We start from the raw sequence: 15,019 nt of genomic DNA, 5'->3' as shown, positions 1-15,019 counted from the left end.
TGATCAGCCTGTGAGCTTGGAATCAAAGACTCACACAAATTTGGGTGGAAAGGGGATCGTCTGTCCCAGCCTCTGCCCAGCACAGAGGCTAAATGCAAAGTTGGGAAGCTGCTTTCTCCCTCCTCTCCTAACGGGTATTTGCAGGGACTCACAGGGTGTCCTCTTCTGCAGGCCAAGCTAATGTCATTCCGCCATCCTGTCCTTGAAGAGGCGGGCTCCAGACCCCTGGGCAGCCCTGCGGTTCCGCTCCTGTCTGGCCTTGACTTTCTCCTGCCCTGGTTTCTGCTGCAGTGGCTTAATCCAGCCCTGGGACAGGGCTGTGCTTTTGCCTCCCTTGAACTTCACATTGTTGCAGCCTGCCCAGGTCCCCTGAACAGCAGCCCTTCATGCCAGCATATCAACCATCACCCTGTCATACCCAATTCATACCATACCAGCTCAATTTCTTTGCCTGGTCCACATGTAGGTAGATAGGAAGTGCCACTAAAATCCAAATCATCTTTCCTGAGAGATAAAAGAGCTCATCCACATGAGTGAGCCGAGTCTACACTTCTCTAACTTATTCCCAAACCGTCGCTCATACCATCTACATCCACAGTAACTGCTTACAGATTCACATGTACTCTGCTTTAAACTTAATAATTCAGTATCAAAATGTCCTGCCCAAGATCGTATTGTTCTAGCTATGGTCAAAAAATCTACTGCTTTATGCATTTGCCACTTTCTCTGTAAGATAATACCCTCACCGTATTTCACAGAGGATCAGGAGGACAAATGCATTATTGATATGGAAAGCATTCAGATTTGGGTGGGGGTGAGAAGCACCAGCACTTATGAATTATCTTATGATACAATATAAATTATTCAGGAACTGTGCATCCTTCTCAGAAAGGAAACCAAAGGTTTTGGCCCTACTGAGCTTACAGTTCCTAACTGGGGGGGGAAAGGGGGGAAGGGGGGAATCCTAAACCATAAATGTAAACAAACCCAAAAATGTACATACAAATGAAAATACTTTTAAATACCTCATTGGCAAAGTTTGCCCACGTCACATTTTACTTCAGTAGTGACTTTGTCCAACATTATAGGAAAAAAAAGTGCTCATTTCTAATGACGTACACTCAGGTAGTTCTAGTTTTACTTTCATCTCCTAAGCTATTTTTTTTTTTTGTCTATTGATTTTTTTGGTGGAAGGAAATCTCATACATTCCCTAATATGCCAACTTTTATTAATTAAAGAAAACCCCACCAAACAACCAAACAAAAACCAAAACACCTTTAAAAGTGTGTTGTTATGCCTACAGTAATTTCACCATGAATTTTAATAAAGCCAGAACTCCACCCTCAAACTTTCAGAAACCAGGGAGAATTTAGGAGAGAATTTAGAACCCACTGGATTTTACAGTGTTTTTCTTTTTGAGCTCACGTTCTTTCACAATTGTAGAGGCTTGTGGTTTAAAACAGAAAGGCAGCTGGTGTGAGTAAGGTGAGGTCTTTTTGAACTTGGAATCGAAGATCATTGGTCATTCTACCTTTCCAAATCCTACACAGAGTATAGAAAAAAAATCCTAAACCATTTCTTTCCAATTTACTTTGTTAGCTGCAATCTCTCCTACTCATTGGTGTACTTGGCAAGGAAATTGTTCTGCCAGATATAAAGTGTACTAAAAGCACTTAGCTGATCTGTTGATGGGTCATGTAAATACACTCTCTTTAAAGGGGTACTAATTTTTAGAGATAATTATAAGCATTTTATGTGCCTATATTTTTGTTGACAGCATTTCTGGAGTATTAGCAACCCATTTTAGGAAAGATACATTCATGTCAATGAGATGCTTACATTCACTGCAAAAAAAATTTGCAAAATTCAGTTTAGAGGGGGAAAAAGCAAATTGGGTATCAGCTACAAGATGCCCTTTTCTCTCTTGGTCATTGTTTTGTACTCTGGGACCCTCTCTAGGCAGTATATCAAGCCTGCAACAAGTCCACCGCTTCCTAATGAATATCTGAAATCTGCTTTGCAGAAAGAAATCAGGGGCAAGCCCCTTGGCCGCTGTAAATGGAAATAACTCTATTGGCTTTAATGGAGCTCTGCTGCCCTGCACTACTTCTGGACACCCTCCCTGCATTTTGAAACATTTCTGTTTCAAAAGAGGAAAAGGGAGGGGGAATTTTCCAGTAGCTGGAGAAGAGGGCCTGGGACACCATTTGGGTACCTGTTCTCTTTGCTGCCTCTGAGCAGTCACTTCAGATTGATCCACATCAGAAAAAACATACTGTTTTAATTACATTCATTAGGAATGTGATACTTTTATATATTTTTATGCCACCAAAAATCCTTGTTCCTTACCTAATACAGTTTATTTTGCTCTCTTGTTGAAGGAAAACTGCAACTATCTCTGCAGAGTGGAAGTTTCACTTAAAATTATATTTAGTAATAAATCTAAACCTGTAGCCATTCCAGTATAGGCAAGCCCCTTGTTTATCTTTGCTTCTGCATACCTTTGAGGGATGAGTAGGGTAGTATTTCATCTGGGAGGCATGTAGTATTGTTGCATGAACTCAGGGCTGCAATTCCTGTTCACTAGTACCTGTGTGAGACCATACCCTGACCGACAGAGTGGGGCACAGGCGGTGGCACAACTTTCCACACCAGCGACCCAGGCCTTCAGGAAACTTGCCCTGTTGTCCTTACTCACTGCAGCACCAAGCTGGAGGGCTCATTCTACTATTTGATCCTCCATGAGAGGATCCTTGTGGCAGCACATCTTTCAGGCAAATAAATGTGTATGTACATCTCTGCACACACATGAACACCACCTCCCCCATGGTCTTCTCTGGGTTCAGCAACAAATGGTATGATCAACAATGCTGAAATAGATTGGAGTGTGTAGCTCCATTTCAAGTTTGTTTTAGTAAGCTGCTGGGGTTTTTTAAGTAAAGCAAGCTGTTGATGACGTAAACTTTTTCTTTTTTTAAAATAAAAAAGGGAAATTGCTTCTCTACAATTCAGTTACTACAGCATCTTCTAAGAACAAAAGAAATCTCAAGCTAAAGTGTATTTATTTGCTACCCTCAAAAAGAAGGAAAAGCATAAAGAAAGGATTGTTGCTCTGTTTCTGGGTTTGGGTAAATCAGGGGCTGAACACAGACTAATCCCAAGCTTCAAGCTGTGATGACTACTGAGACGTAAGGAGTATGTAGCCATAATTGGATGGATGTTAGTAAGGGTCCTAGTATAACACTACACAAGAGAAATCTTGCAATGCAACTAGAATAACAAAGCCTTCTCTTTGAACCAATAGGATGCAGTCAAGGACTTTTGCCATGTTGGTCCCATTGATTTCAGCTGGACTCTTTGTGAGGCAAAGGCTTAGCTGATGGGTCCAAAGTGTGGGTTTTTAAATGAAGCGTGTTTGTGTATCATGTCTGTGTGTTTCCTGATGTGTGCAAATGTATATACAGAAATATACATTCATGGTTGTGAGCCCTCAAATAATACTGTAAAATAAGTAATTTCATGGCTTTTTTTGGTTGATAAATGAGATTATTGCTTTGCTATTTTACAGCAATTTGTAGACTTAGTAAACAAAAATAACAACCAAAGTTAATATGCACCCTACCAGAAAGACTCAGGCAATCTGTGCCTCTGCAAGCAATCAGGAAGCTTCCATGGAAGCTCACCCTTATGAAAGTCAACCTGGTTAGCTTCTCCTAGCACTGGGCAAAGGAAAGAGTGAAAAGTTATTCTATTCCGTTTAGTGACCACACTCCAGTTGCAAATGCTCACATGACTCTAGCTTGCAGATAAATCTTTCTGGCTGGGATACTCATTACTCTTACAATAGTAAATACAAACATTGATGAGTGCAAATGTTACGGAAATCGTGCGATATCTGAAAATCTTGCAGCTGCTTTTACTCCCAATTAAGCCCAAGTTCATCTGGAGGGACTGGGATTTGTAGAATTGAGAGTCCATAAGACTTAAAAAAACCCAAACAAAATAGTCTTTTCTCTATCTGGAAAGTTACAGTGCAATCAGCTGGAATGATAGCACGGTCTCACCCTAATCTTGAAGCTGATTCTCTGAACACTTTATGCTGAAATGAGACACCATTTTAGTTGCTATCTTTTTAACCTCATAGTATCCCAGTGTTGCAAAAAATCCTCTGTATATTGCATATTGATTTAAGTATTTTTGCCTCAGGGTAATTTCAGTATCAGGTCCCTTCAAGTTCTAATAGGGAAGCAAGTGAATAAATGAACAAATATACCACGGCAAAGTATGTAAAGACACTGCCTCTTATCACAGAGGGCTTGATCTAAATTTGTTAACATATGGAAATGGAAAACATTGCAATTAGTGTTACACTAGAACGCACATAAAAATGTTGATTTTCCATCTAATCTTACTTTCAAAAGCATTTTATTTTTGAAAATTTATACAATGGTAATTTTCAATTCATTTTTTTTTCTTTTTTTAAAGAAAGAGACATAGTAAGTTTAACCATTATATACCCAAGGGTACTTTCAGTTCCACTTTTGCTATATTTATGAAAATTCTGGGCTTACCTTGCATATCTCAGTGATGTTTTCTCCAGTCTTTCATGGTTGAGAGAATTATAACTTAGACAAGTTAGTTAGCATTAAATGGTTACCATCTACAGGAAAGGAAAGGAAAGGAAAGGAAAGGAAAGGAAAGGAAAGGAAAGGAAAGGAAAGGAAAGGAAAGGAAAGGAAAGGAAAGGAAAGGAAAGGAAAGGAAAGGAAAGGAAAAAAGAAAAGATTCTGATTGTAGTCTAATGGTAAATAAATAAATACTTTTAAAATGAGGAATTTTATGTAAATTATTCAAAATATTTCAAATTGACTCACAGATTTGCATCCTTCGTGACAAAATTTTAATTTAATTTAAATTTAATCTTTAAAGTCTTGAAGATAAAAGAACAGGAGTTTGTACAGAAAACACAAACCAATGTAATCTGTTATGTCCTGTTAATATTTCCCCTCCTTATCAAGAGAAAAAAAAAATAAAGCCAGCAGCCTACACAGAGAGATCATAAGCAACTGCAGCTTGTGAAAATATTGCCAGTCACAAATTTCCCATGACACAATGCAGAGGAAGCTATAGTTTGAAGCCCAAGCTGTCAAGTTTGATGTTGGAAGTCTCAAAATGCATAGTTAAACACAGCCACATCGGGAAGATAGATATTGAAGGGAAACGGCGAAGTGGCACACAGGAACTGCCTCATTCCTATTACGTTTCCTAAATTGTGTTTCTAATACCAACGTTAAAGGATGTGCTGAAACTAGTGAGAAAAAATCAGCACTGTAGGATTCAATGAAAAGGAGGGACCATAGCATCTGTGGCATGTGGGGCTTCAGCAAACACGGACTACCTGTGGGGCTAATGCAATGAGGTTTATGCTGTGGCTTGGAAGGAGGCGGGCAGGCAGGAAGGCAGGCAGGCAGGCAGGAACTTCTCACATAGCATGGACAGACGAAGTAGGAATACTTGATTTGAAAGTAAGGACAGTAAAGAATTAAGGAATCGTTTTGGTTGTAATGGAGATTTGTACTGATTAACTGAAACTGTTCCTCCATTGCTGCACAGTCTTTCAAATGACTGTGTTATTTAGGAGCTGCAATAGTACAAAAAGATTACTTATTAGAGGTGCATTCATCCCTATTGTAACCACTATTTTTCCAGTAGTTGTAAGCATTGAAAATGAAGGGCCTTATTATAGTCCCACTGAAGTAGTGGCGAAACCACTGCTGATTTCAAGGGGAACAAGACAGAGACTAAAAATAGATTTGGTACCTGAATGTATTAATTTAAATACACAGTTTTTAAATACAGCTGGCTAAATTGTGGAATTAGGAAGTATATTTTGAATTTTTAAATATTAATTTTAACTGCATTTTGAATACCATAATGCTGTCTTGAAAACATTTACTAGCACCGTATTTTAAATTAAATCATAGAAAATAAGCAGATTTTCTTTTCCCTCTCCCTTACTTCTCCCATGCATTTTTATTCACGTCCATGTAGAGCACTGGACCCTATGAATAAAGGCTGTAAACTTTATAAAAATGGAAGTTAGGACTGAAAAGCAAGTCTGACTCGTTACCCTTGTAGTAATTTGGTTTGCTGCTAAAGTGAAGGGTTTGAATATTACACTTTTCTTTGTTTCTTCTCTTTCTTGGATAAGGTCCTCAAGAAAACTTTTGGAATATGAAAAAAAAAAAAAATCCCAAATGGGATTTCCCAAATGGGAAAATGTTCATTTTATACAAAGCCATTACTGTTAAAAATAGGACAGTCACTTTGCACACACCTGTAGAAATAATGTGCGTGCAAATTTGGAAGGCAAAATAAAACTCCATCATCGGGATATCAGCAAGAGTTTTACTGGAAATTTGTATTAGATACAGTGATAGATAAATAGTTAGCCAGCCGTACTTCTGCTTCTCAAAAATACCACTTCTCACAGGGCTGCATTTGAAGATTTTGAGGCTACAAAGCACCACTGTGATAGTGTGCTCTAAGTATATATGGTCGTAACATAACCATAGGACTTCTTGGTGCCTTTTGAGACTCAGTAGCCATGCCCGATTTAAGGTTCCAGTTAGAGAATATCCACACCAGCTGTTTCAATGGTTAATTTTTCTGTCCTTAAAAACCTGCTATTTTGTAACTTTGAGCTGTAGATCTCCCTAGGTTTGTGAGACAGATTGAAGAGTCCTCTGCTAGCCCTTTTCCCACACGCTGGTTCTTCCAGAGGGTTGAGTTGCTTCACTGACAAGTTAAACAGATCACTATCTTTAAAAGTAAGCAAGCCATTTTCCAACCCTTTCATCATTATCAGAACTCTTCTCTGTAGTTCCTCCAACTTATCATCGTCCTTCTTGAAGTGCAGATAACTGAATGGGACTACTTTAGTAGTAGTCACACCAGCATTGCCAAGCAGAGAGAGAGTATAACCTCTGTTCTCCTTCCTCACGTGTCCCTTCTGTCTACCCAGTGATTACAGCAGCTTTTCTGGCTATGGCACCACATGAGGTGCTCACATTCAGGTTAGTTTTCTGCCAGCATTAGCATCATCTTCAGAATCCTTCAGCCCTCTATTCATTGTTCTCCAAAATGGCAGCTTGCATCTAGAAATGATACAGCGTACAGTATGCACATCAGTAGCCATAGAGATTGTGTAAAGAAAAGGCATTTTAGAATTCTTGAACCAAAACTCTTGCATTTGGCAAGGGAAACAATCCATATGTCTTACATTTTACAACAGTGATTCATGCTTTAAATCCTGAGTAATCCCACTGAATTAAGGGGAACCTTTTAAAGTGTAAAATATTATACAATGCAATGTCAATATAAACATGGAACTATCACAGATTGCATCTACACCACTCAATCTAAATCAGGAGTGCGCTTCTGAAATTGATCTCCTGACTCTCCCCCTGTGCTGTGCTTTGGTACACAGACCAGAGCAGCTTCTGAGCATTAGAACTGCTTTAACTTTGGGTGAAACTAACCCAACTGGTGCACCTCAGGAGCATGTCCAAGGCTCTCCAGATGACCACTGTCAGGCAGTCTTTGAGATCAGCCTGGGGCTAGATAGATGGATGCTGGTGTTGGTGCCATGCAGATGTTTGGTCCTTAAAACCACTGTTTCATCCCACCCACCTGCACCGAGCTACTTGCTTATCTAGACATAGACATATCTTGTTCCACGAAACTCTTGTTTGCTTGATCTTCTGTGTGCCTACTACTCATGAGAGGGACTGGGCTCTCCTTGATGCTTTCCTGGCAAAGTGTTGTGGTTTAAGCCCAGCTGGTAACTCAGAACCACACAGCCGCTCACTCACTCCCCCCTGGCCCCAGGTGGGGTGGGGAGGAGAATCAAAAGAATGTAAACCCCATGGGTTGAGATAAGAACAGTCCAGTAACTAAAGCACAATATACTACTATTAATGATAGTGATAATAATGATAAGGGAAATAAGGGAAAAGAATATAAAATCAAAAGGGAAAAAGGAAAAAACCAACAACAAACAGAAGTGATGCACAATGCAATTGCTCACCACCAGCCGGCCGATACCCAGCCCAACCGCTCTGGGTCTTCCGGGTGACTCCTCCCAGTTTGTATACTGAGCATGACGTGCTGTGGTATGGCATACCCCTTTGGCTAGTTTGGGTCAGGTGTCCTGTCTCTGCTTCCTCCCAGCTTCCTGTGCCCCTCCCTCACTGGCAGAGCGTGAGAGACTGAAAAGTCCTTGATCAGGGTAAGTGCTACTGAGCAACAACTAAAACATCGGTGTGTTATCAGCACTATTCTCAGATTAAAGCCAAAATGCAGCACTGCACCGGCTACTAGGAAGAAAATTAACTCTATCTCAGCCACAACCAGGACACAAAATCCCTACCGGGCTCTTTCTGTGATCTGTATTAACAAGAACTCTTTGGGAAGATGAGGCCTTCTCCAGGAGTAGGCTCCCGGGTTCCATCTCAATTTAGTCACTTTGAGAAGTATGCTAGCAGGGCTACCCCTGCTGCTGGCCTCAGAGGGTAAGATCATTCTCACAGGACAAGGGGAGACATCTGGCAGCCCTGTCACAACCCTCAGGACTCATATCTCGCCAGAATACCTGAGCAACTAAGGGAGATGATACATGGCTAACATCTCTCACGTCCATAGCACAACCTCTGTGTAAGTCTGGTTTCTCTGCAGGAAATCTGATCCTGTTAATTCTCTAGGTGTTTCACTCTCTGCAGACAGCTCCTAGGTGGAACTACTTTCTCTTCTAAAATCTTTCATAGGAGGAAAAAAGGCTTGAAATCACAAGCTGTCCCAGGCATTAATTCTGCACAGCTGGGGCCATGCAACACTGCATGGATAAGGAAAGACAAGGAAAGAGATGATCACCTCCCTCTTCTTTCTATCCATCCCAGACTGGCAGGAGGCCAAACTGTCTCTAAGAGTAAATTAGAGCAACATAAAAAAATCTCTATTCCATCTGAGGATCCTAAGGGACCCATATAGCTAGCTCAGCCCTTCGTGTCAGCCCACTAAACAGATCAGAGAAGTGTAGATTACATACATCAAAGTTTCTGATTTATTTTACCTTAAGTAATAACAATTACACATGTTCCACATACTAAACAATATCTTCCATATAGCAGATAGGAGTGTTGCTCTAACTTATTCAGATTTTTCCAACTGCACTTTGGAAGAATTGCCAAATACGGTCTTATCACCTTATATAAAGCAACAAAAATACACTTGGCATAACGTTTACCTAATACACAGTGTTCCTGAGTAGCAGCAGATGTGCATTTATTGTATAATGGCACAGGGAAGAAACTATGAATAGTACATCCTGGTTTACAACCTCTGCAACAGTGTAATAGCATCAAAATTATTATCAGAAACAATTAGATTCGTATTAGCTAAATTGGACTCCTGTTAGAGCCCAAGGAATCTAGATCTTCACATCTCAAAAAAGGTGGATGAAAAAATACCAGTAGAAAGTGCAGTTATTACAAGCCACATGAAGCAAACCATGGAGAGAAAAAGGACAGAGAAGATAGAAAAAGGATTAGACCATGCTTGCTTTGCAAAATCAAAACATTTTTGACAGTTTTATATTCAAAAAACTTTGAAACAAGGTCTCCCGCTTTGCTTTTTGATTTCTGATCATCTTGTTTTACTCAAGAGATCTGCTTGCACAAGTGCTTGTGAATTAAGCAAAGGCTTTTAGTCTAGTCCAAAGATATTAGTGAAGTAATATGTGAAGAGAAAAAAATACCAGTGATGGTCTCAACTCCTGAAAATATTTTAGTCAATCAGAATTTCCCTTTAAAATTGAAACTCTTGGTATTAACAAGTGGCTAAAAGAGAAACTGTTTTTTTCATGCTGTGGAGCAGTTGCTTACATGAGTGACTCTATGAGAACATTTATCTGAAAAATACCAAATACTGTAAGGATGCTCACACAATAGAAAGCAAAACTTGCCACCACAGATGTGCTAAATAATAATAATAAAAACTATAGTTAATAATAACAACAATAACAATAATAATACTACTTCTACTACTACTAATCATGTGCTAAAAGTCTTTATTTTCCTATCATAAATTGTCTGGCAGGACAACTCAGAAAAGCTAGGCCTTAATGTTTAACATATTTCTAAGTGTTGCAGAATTAGTGCCTACCATGTCCGTTTCAGTTTATAGAATATCTGCATATTGCAACATAAGAATTGCATACTTCACCTGTATCCAAATAGTCTTGAGGCATCTACCCAAAATAAAACACCAGTTCAGTTTTCACCATCTATCAAAAGTTTGTATATTAATTCTCTTAAAAACTTAATTAGCAGATTAGCAGATCCACATTTTTTACGGTTCATAACAGGAGTAAATAATTAATCTGTATGTCAGACTTTTGTGGAGGAGAATTATGTAACTACAGCTATGTAAAAGTAGAACAAATTATTTCTTTTCGAGTTGTTCATTTATTCAAGAGAACTTACTTTTAACTGCATAGTCAGAGAACACAAAAACCTGGTGTGTGTGGGGAAACAGAAACAGTTACCAACACAATACACAGCAATGAAGCACTAGAAAAAACAAAATAACAGTGGCTTTCATCTTTTAAAACGCAAAATATTTTGCCTCATGATCACATTATCTCCCCAGTAGGCCAACCCTGCTAGCCCTTGTCTTTGATTGTTTCAGGTTTGGGTTTCCATTTTAATGAGGGTAAGAAACCACAGCTCTGGCTTCCTTGGCTTGGAGCTGCAGGGCCGCAGCACTGCCACTGATCACCGTCGCTGCGTCACAAGTTATGAAACCAAAAACACAAGGCTCTTAAAAACCTGCAATTACTTTTACAAGTGATTGCTTTGGGATCTTCGGTTATACAAGGGCCAAAATTGTTGTAATGGCCAGGGCAGCGATTCACTCTTATTTTATTCTACCACAGCTTTATAGTTGTTTTGGGTTTTTTTCCATTTTAATTGAAAAAAACACAAGATTTTCTCATAGTTTCTGTGCTGCTCCCCTTAGCCAAGCATAGCTTGGAAAAAGCACCTTCCTTGATAGACTTCATTTTAAGTTCTCAGCAAGAGTTGCATCAATATTTAACCTCGTCTCCCTTGGGGCTAGCTGCAGCCTGCCTGGCTTCCCGGTGTAGCTGAGCCTGCGCCTGCCACTGCTCAGACACAGACAGATACAAACAATTTGGACCAGCGATAGGAACCAGCTTGGAAAGTGAGGAGAGGCAGGCAGCCACAGTCCTTCCTTTGGACTTGCCCTCCTCTGCTTGTCCTGCTTGCTGTGCTGGTAGTGGACGCGGTTGTGCCCAGTCGAAAAAGAGTGGAAGTAAGTCACTTCAGTGTGCCTGTACGAGGGCACAGTCTGATTTCCCTGCTGTTGCATTACCTTCAGTTCCCCACCGCCCTGCCTGTCCTTGCCCTTCCTCCCTGCCTCTCAGCAGAGGAGTGCATGTGGCTGGGATCTGGCCACCTGGGACAAGCTGTCCTGATGGCTTCTGAGCTGGAGGCTTGACCACTGTGGTAGGCATATGGCCAGAGCAGCCCAGCAGCTCCTCAGCAGTGAAGAACAAAACACACAGCTTGATTACAAGGAAGACTTGTAATGCCTCCTCCTCCTCAGCAGAGCCTGCTGCTCAGAATGCCCCCGTTACCCTCACCTCCCTCTTGCGCTGCTGCCGCGCCAGTGGCTGTGCTGAGCTGGCCTAGCCAGGCTGAGCAGTGAGAACCGGGCCTGATAGAGGGGTGAGAGCTTCACCGCTCCCTGCAGAATGCAGGAGTGGGAGTGGGCCCAGCCTCCTTGCTGAGCGACCAAGCCTCAGAAGCTACCCAAGGCTTGACTTAGGACCATGTTGTGATGAGGTTGCCTCGTTTGTAAGCCCACCAGACTGTAAAAGCAACTAAACAAGCAAACAAAAGAAAGCTGGGCTGCATCAAAAGGAACGTGACCAGCAGGTCGAGGGAGGTGATTCTCCCCCTCTGCTCTGCTCTTTTGAGACTACACCTGGAGTACTGTGTCCAGCTCTGGGACCCTCAACATGAGAAGGACAAGGAGCTGTTGGAGCAAGTCCAGAGGAGGGCCACGAAGATGATCAGAGGGCTGGAGCACCTCTGCTATGGAGACAGGCTGAGAGAATTGGGGTTGGAAAAGAGAAGGCTCCAGGGAGACCTTTTAGCAGCCGTCTGGTGCCTAAAGGGGCCTACGAGAAATCTGAAGAGGGACTTTTCACAATGGCATGGAGTGACAAGTAAACTGAAAGTGGGGAGATTTAGATTAGGAAAAAGTCTTCACTATGAGGGTGGTGAGGCACTGGCATAGGTTGCCCAGAGAAGCTGTGGCTGCCCCATCCCTGGCAGTGTTCAAGGCCAGGCTGAATGGGGCTTCAAGCAACCTGGTCTAGTGGGAGGTGTCCCTGTCCATGGCAGGGGGTTGGAACTACACAATCTTTAAGGTCCCTTCCAACCCAAACCATTCTATGATTCTGTGATTCTATGAAAAAACACAAGAACTAGAAATTCAATGCCATCTCACTATGCATCTGAAGGGTTTTGTTTACATTGCTGACTAATAAAAGCCTAATGTAGGTTTTGCTTTTGGAAAGAAGAAAAAAAAGTCCAATGGGAGCTTGCTTAGAACAGGACACATTTGTTTGGATGCTTGTCCAAGTGCTGTTGGCCTTGCGCTGCAATTGCTGGGCTCTGAATCTGAAAATGAATCACATCAGCCGCAACAACGTTCCTGGTGTTTTGAGAGTTCTCATTTGAACACATACATGAACCTATGTAGCAACGATCTTTGTTGTGCTGCCTTGGATGACATCATCTTTTTCCGTAAGAACTCTGGGTGACAGCACACATGTAGGCTTTGGGCTAAATGTATAACGAGCATGAAATTCCCCTTAATGTCAAAATAAGATGAAAAAGGAGAAAGTGGGTCATTGGGGAGAAACAAGCATGCAAACCAACCAAAACAAAGCAATAATAAATCTCACTTTCGGGGCCAAATGAGTCTTGCTGTCACCAGGATCACAGAACGGTTTGGGTTGGAAGGGACCTTAAAGATCTAGTTCCAACGCCCTGCCATGGGCAGGGGCATCTACCGCTAGACCAGGTTGCTCAAAGCCCCGTCCGGCCTGGCCTCGGGTGAGCCCGCCGGGGCAGACACCCGGAAACACCCCGATAATCTTATTTGCACAACATTAGCCATGAGGCAGGGGGGGGAGAAGGGGTCACAGAAAAGCTCGGCAGCCCCTTGCGACCGGCGAGACCCCACTGCGGCTCTGGGAGCCGGGCCGGGGTACGGGCTGTTGCGCGGGGGCCGGTCGCGCCGGGGCCGTGGTTTTGGTGTGCGCAGCTATTCGTGGCTGCACGGTAGCGGCTGGTCGCGGCGGGGCACTGCGGAGCGCGGTAATGATGTCAACTTGTTATTTACTTTCCAACCCCGAATGACTGAGCAGGGCGAAAGGAGAATCAATCAACCGCCGGGTGACCCGCCAGGCGGAAAAAACAGGGGCGCACGGCGCCGGCCGCGGCGGGGGAGGGGAAGCACATGGAGCCGGGACGCGTTGCATCATCTGCCCGGGAGGAGGGGACACGCGGGACGGGGACACGCGTGGGGCACACGGGCGGGGCGGAGGCACAACCGCGGCGGCGGTTCTGCCCCACGGGTCTTGCCTTTCCGGCCATCAGCAATAATGGCTGTTTCTGCTGATTCACGGCCGCGGAGGCCGCGCCCGCCACCCCCTTGCGCCCCAGGGGTGAGAGTGGCGGTGGGGCAGAGCCCCCCGTGGGGCCGCCCCGGTGCACCTCAACGCCGGGCCTTGGTGGAGCGCAGCGTGGGTCAGCGCAGGCCGCCCGCCCCGGTGTGCGAGGCGGAACGCCCCTGGAGCTGATAGCGATGCGCTCCGCTTGGTTCACCAAGCGCCCCCTCCCCCCCCCCCCCTCCCGGGCTGTAAGTTGGTAGTGACGGTAACAACAATAATAATAACGATGATAGTAACGATGGCACCAACCACGGGGGGGGGGGGGGGGGGGCGTACGTGCGGTGGTGGGCAGCGCGTATCCCCAGTCGCGCGGGGCGGCTCCGCTGCTGGGCTCACGGAAGGTTAAACGGGGGGAGGGGAGGGGGAGAGGGCGGAGGTGCCCCTGCGCGCGTTGCTGGGTGGGCGCGTGGTTTCTGTCGGGGTTAGGTGGGGTTGCGGGACACGTTAACGCACGACACCACCGGCAGGAACGCGTGGAGGCGAGCGGCGCCGGTCACCTGCGCGCCCGCAACACCCCCTCCACACACACACACACACGAGGGGCGTTGGCGGCGCGGGGCACCCCCGTGCGGGACACAGGTTGGGGAGGGCGCGGCAGGTTCGCCCCGCACGCCGGCCCCGCTCGCCACCCGGTGTCTCTGCCTGCCTCCCTCCCTCCCTCCCTCTCCCGGCGGCGGCGGTGGTGGTGTTTGGTGGTGGTGGTGGTGGTGGTGGCGGCGGCGGCGGCGGCGGGCCCCGGTCGCGGCCGGCTCCCCTCAGCGCCGCTCCCGCCGCCGCCGCGCGCCCGCACCGTCCCCTCCAGCCAGGCGCTCGGCCGCCCGCCGGCTGTAAAGCCGCGCGGAGCGGCGGCACCTCCCGACCCGCCATTCCGCCCCAAAACTTTCCGTTTTCCCCTTCCCACTCTCCGGGACTTCCTTGTGCCGCCTGTGCGCGCGGAGGGGGAGGAGGAGGCGTGTGCGGCGGCGGCGGCGGCGAGGGGGGATTTACAGTCTCCTCGCAGGCTGGCCGGGACCCCGGGGGAAGAGGAGTTGCACCATGCGCGGCAAGTGAGGGGAAAGTCTCCGCCAGCGCCGCCCGCAGAAGTTGAGGCTTTCCCCCGCCGCCCGCGGGAGCTGTGCCTTTAACGCCCGCTGAGCGAGGTGAGTTTCCGAGGCGGATTATTCATCCCGGGGACCCTTTTATTTTTTTCCCCT

At 44.8% G+C, this 15,019-nt stretch overlaps 1 protein-coding gene across 6 annotated transcripts in view; it reads left to right on the top strand.

Annotated features, from left to right (window-relative positions):
• Nucleotides 1–14,117: 14,117 nt before the first annotated feature.
• The window catches only part of TBL1X (transducin beta like 1 X-linked), a 204,084-nt gene continuing 203,182 nt past the window's right edge, over nt 14,118–15,019 (top strand). For 4 of the 6 annotated variants that reach the window (XM_030477281.1, XM_030477282.1, XM_030477275.1 and 1 more), the window contains exon 1: nt 14,582–14,965. The gene's annotated coding sequence lies outside the window, so the exon portion shown is untranslated. Of the gene's footprint in view, nt 14,168–14,543; nt 14,966–15,019 lie in introns of those variants that run through there. The other 2 variants (XM_030477273.1, XM_030477272.2) reach the window with 2 other exon arrangements.

The sequence above is a fragment of the Strigops habroptila genome, chromosome 2, assembly GCF_004027225.2.
Source record: "Strigops habroptila isolate Jane chromosome 2, bStrHab1.2.pri, whole genome shotgun sequence".
Classification (NCBI taxonomy): Eukaryota; Metazoa; Chordata; class Aves; order Psittaciformes; family Psittacidae; genus Strigops; species Strigops habroptila.
Note: the sequence above shows the minus strand (reverse complement) of the source record. Positions and strands in the feature narration are given on the sequence as shown.